The sequence below is a fragment of the Chrysochloris asiatica genome, unplaced genomic scaffold (assembly GCF_000296735.1).
Source record: "Chrysochloris asiatica unplaced genomic scaffold, ChrAsi1.0 scaffold00010, whole genome shotgun sequence".
In the NCBI taxonomy this organism is placed as follows: Eukaryota; Metazoa; Chordata; class Mammalia; order Afrosoricida; family Chrysochloridae; genus Chrysochloris; species Chrysochloris asiatica.
The window spans coordinates 29,423,443-29,428,665 of NW_006408528.1; positions in this window are offsets into that span (position 1 = coordinate 29,423,443).

Sequence of the window (5,223 nt, forward strand, 5' to 3'; positions counted from 1 at the left end):
AGTCCATGGCACTTTTAGTATTCTTCTCCAACACCACAGTTCAAAGGCATCAATTCTTCTATGGTCTTCCTTATTCACTGTCCAGCTTTTGTATTGCCTTATTTAGAAAGGGCCTTTGAATATATAATTAATCTGAGGATCTTGAGATAGGGAAATGACCCTGAATTATCTGTTTTGTTAAGTGCTGTTGAGTCAGTTCTGACTCATAACTACCCTGTGTATAGGATTGCTGAAGATTATTTGAGCAGTTCCTAAATGCAATTGTATATGTCAATATAGGAGAGAAGAAGAACTTCACAGAGTCAACACAAACCCTTGTTCATTGGCCTCTCTGCTGGTCATTATCATGACTATTTCTTTCATAGTTTCCCATCCATGATTCACTGAGCATTATTGATCTGGTCAAAGATTCCACTATAGTATCTGTCTCCACTGTCCACATATATAGGCCCCTGAAATTCCAAAGACCAAAGGCTTCAGAAGCTTCCCCACATAGGAACTCTAAGAAGACAGTGCCCTGAGCTAACACATCATGACTTCAATAACCACCAAGGGTCAAACTAGTCTTGTTCTTGCCTGACAACCAAATTGACTACCTAGCCAGCCCACCTCAAAGACTGAACTTCCAAATTAGAGGCCTGGGAAGGATGCTTTCAGGGGACAATTCCTTCATTGGCCCCCATACCAACACTCCAAACCCAAACTCACTGTCTCTAAGTTGATTCCAACTCATAGCAATCCTACAGAATAGAGTACAACTGATCTATATGGTTTCTAACACTTTAAGTCTTTACAGAAACAGATGGCTGCATCTTTCTCCCACAGAGCATCTGGTGAGCCCAAACTGCCAGCCTTCCAGTGAGCAGCCTGACACTTACCCACTATACCACCAGGTCTCTCTCTTTTTACCCCAAACACAAGTAATTTCCACTGAATTCAGGAAAATCCAGAAGCCAAGTACATGGAGGTGGACTTAGAATTACCTTTTAATTGTTTTGCTGATAATAAAGCGTCAATTATTTCCCTTGTATAAAAATAATAAAATAATAATAATAATAGAATTATGTCCCACTAAGTAGCAAGACTTTATTCTTCTTGGATAAACTATCAGCACTCACATGGAAGTAGCAGTCAAGATATCAAATAACATATTGCATTAAGCAAATCTGCTGCACAAGACCTTTTTAAAGTGTTGAAGAGCAAAGATGTCAGATTGAAGACTAAGGTGTACCTGACCCAAGCCGTGGTATTTTCAATAACCTCATATGCATGCAAAATCTGGACAGTGAGTAAGGAAGACTGTAGAAGAATTGATGCTTTTGATTTATAGTGTTGGAGGAAAATATTGAAAGTGTCATGGGCTGCCAAAAAAACCAATAGATCTGTTTTGGAAGAAGTGTAGCCAGAGTGCTCCTTAGAGGTCAAGATGGCCAAACTTTGTCCCTCATACTTTGGATGTATTGTCAGGAGGGACCAGTCTCTGGAGAAGGATATCATGCTTGGTAAGATGGAGGGTCAGGGAAAAGAGGAAGACCCCCAATGAGATGGATTGGCCAAGTGGCATCATCGATAGACTCAAGCGTGGCAACAGTGGTGAGGTTGGCCCGGGATCGGGCAGTGTTTTATTCTGCTGTGCATAAGGTCACTATGAGTCAGTACTGACTCGATGTCACCTAACAACAACAACAAGAACAAGTAGCAAGACTGCTATTTATCACAAGAGTAAAATCCATTTGAAACTGATTTTGTGAGTGATTGGAAATGTTTGTGTGTGTTTGGAAAACAATGCATCTGGAATTGTGATTTTGAAATTTTTTTTTTTAATTATTGATTGTGAATTATGTGATAGTTTACATGGGAGAATATTGCTTTTACATTCATTCCATCATATATCGTCTCATTGCCATGGTTACAATCCCCTCCATGCAATCCTTCGCCGGTGCCCCTCAGGTCTTCAGTGGAATTGTGATTTTGAAATTTTTGAAGCCTAACAAATAAATAAGTACAGTTCTATGGCATGACTCAGTGTAAGCTCAAAACTCCCCCATAAAAGCAAGAACAAACAGACAAACACTAGGCATATTACTTTAAATGTTTTTTCAATTTAAATTTCTTGTAATTTATTTTACAATTCACAATTTTGTATTGTGAAACCTTAAAATATGTTCCTAAATTACCTAATTATAAGAGAGTGACTGGACTAACAAGCATTTCACGTAGAGCACTCGTGTTGAGTTTCACCAGAATAGATGTTGGATTTATCATAGTATTTGTTTTGCTTTTAGTTTTTGTTTTTTTGCTAAATTCAGTAATGTGCTCACTGAGTAATAGCAGTGACAGACGCTTGAGTCAGTTGGATAGCCAGACTAGGAGTGGCCAGAAGCTTGAAATGAGCAAATCCCGTAGGCATTGAGGCTGGAAAAAGGTGCTCACAGCTAGTTTCAGCAGAACACACAGGGAAATCTAAAAAGAAAAGAATATACAACCTCTCAATGAACCCCTGGGTTATGAGTTGAGCTGTCAACAGCAAGGTCAGCAAGTTGAATTTACCAGTGGTTCCACAGGAGAAAGGTGAAGCTTTCTGCTCCCAAAGATTTACAACCTTGGAAACCCTATATAGTGTCCCTATGGGTGGGAACCAACTTAAAGGCATATAGCCAGCATCAGAGAACCACAGCCCTCAGTGGTAGTGAATATTTTGGAAGGGGAGGTCTTGGAGGACAGGGCAAGGATTTAAGATGGTAGGGGCTTTTACAGCTAGTTTCAGGAGCCAGGACAAAATATTCCCATGACTAGAGAATAATAAAAGTTGACTTGTTAGTATTGCTATTTTTAGATGAGGAAATTGAGTCTCAGACAGGTAAAAATCTTAAAGTCACACAAGTAGTGAAAAGTGAAGGGGCTCTTGCTTCTAATTGAATCTGATCTTTAAGAAGACTGTGGATAGATACCAGGGACTTCAAAATGACTATTTCATCAAGCATGATATCAATGAAGAGATTCAGGTACACAGGTAGATGGTTGTTATTGTTTTTGACTGTATCAAGTCAGCCACTGACTCGCTGCAAATTCGTGCACAGTAGGATTAGTTCATTGTATATCATCAGGTTTTCACTGGTTAATTTATTAAAAGTAGATTGCCAAGTTTTCTTTCTAAAAGATAGAAGGTAGGGTTGTTGGTAAGTTGGTAAATGTCATCGAATCAATTCTGACTCATAGAGACCCTGCATATGGTTTCTTGTCATTCAAAATGACCTTGAAGTCCAGTGCTTACCCTACAGTGCCATACCAGTACTCCAGAAGGTGGGATATGGCTATAAAAAGTAAAGGTGAACAAACATTTAACAATTTTATGGCCCTTTCTGAAGTCCTGGTGGGACACCATAGGGTAAGCAATGGACTACTAAATTAAAGGTCAAATGTTCAAATCTATCTTTTGCTTCTTGGAAACCCTATACTGGATCGCTGTTAGTTAAAAACAACTAGACGGCACTTAACAAAAACAACATGGCCCTTCCTACTGTGAAGTATATTTTTGGTCAATTTTCTAGCCCAACCAGATTCATCTGTCCTTTTCTCCTTGGCATCAGGGTTCCAAGGCTCTCATATAAAACTGGCATCTTCATCATCTATACATTCTTTAAAGTACAGCTACGAATAAGACTGGATCAACTACTACTTTTTCTGGCAAGATAACAAGACTAAGCACCTAATACAACTTTTTCTGGTTCTACTCACTATACCCCCATTCCACCGACAGGCCTTGTTACTGTTAGAGAAACAGATGGGAGAGCTTTTATGGCTTTGTAACACATTGTATGAAGTTCTTACTATGTGCATATTTCCTGTGTCTACACTCTGTTCTTATTTCAGAGAATGGAATGAATCAAACACCTTCTTTTCTTCTGAGCTAACTTTTACTAAGCACTATGACAGTCTTTCCTCACTTTCTTCCATTTAGAAGGTGAATGAGGCAAGGCCTGGGACACCTGCTAGTCTCACAAAATGGACTTGTCCTCACTAAGGACCTCCTGCACAGGGTGAATAGGGATTAATTTTTATCTCCTGCTCTGCCAGCTCCCATAAATGTCCTCATGTGCAAGTCATCACTCCAACGGAAGGAACCAGCCTAAAACCTTTCTAAATGGTGAGACATTTATCTGTCCTCATATTCCCTAAAGTTGGAGTGGCCTGAGAGGCTGAGATACAGTTGAGCTTGCAGGTGGAACACAAGTGTCCCAGATGTAAAATCTGGAGGGCTGAGGGAACAAGGAGCCAAGCTGGTCATTATGTTTATGATCCTTCAAATGGTTTTTGCAGTGGAAAAATCTAAATTGCTACGGATATCCTTTCAACTTGGTGTATGGAAAATTATACAAATTTTTGATTTGGTTATGATTAATTTATATACTTAAATACAATATTTTATATAAAGATTATTTTAGAAAAGTTGTCTTACTTTAAACCTTAACAACTGAGTGAGCATAATGACAAAGTAATTTTTTCCTCTTTTTCCCATGCTTTCCAAAGGAACATTTTTTTCTGCTCCTATCTGCTTGACTAACTTTTAAAGTTGTTTTTTAAAGTTGTTTCCCATGTGAGCACTCACTTTTATTTGTAATACTCTCATTGACCAGAAGGTACTTTTATTAACTTAGTTTAGAAATCTTTATTTAAAAAGCTTCGATTGTGCATTGAGTGAGTTTACATGGGAGAACATATTTCATATCATTGCAACGATTACAATCTCATCCATGCATCATCACTCAAGTATTTGCTTCTATTCCATTTCTTTCTTTCTTTTTTTTTTTTTTTTGATGTACACAAAAACACTTAGGAATATATATTCATTTAAACAACAAAAGGGCCTATTCTGCAAACCTGCCTCCTGTCCGCCGGCACACAGCCTTTCTGTTTCCATGAGTCTAGAGTCCTCAGCTTCTTTATCTCTCCATGTCCTCATCTCTGCCTCCATCTCTGGTGTCACTGCTTCTCTGGATAGGGTCCCACATTCCACTCATGCTCTTTTCCCTTCATGTTCCTAGGACCCTTTGTTCCCTTAGTTAATATAAAATTAACTATTGGCCCCTTTTTGTTACAAAACTTCTACCCTTACGGTTTTGATAATCACAATGAATCATGATAACAATTACTCACTTTTTTTTTTTTAATGTTTTATTGTGAATTATATGATAGTTTACATGGGAGAACTTTAGTTTTACA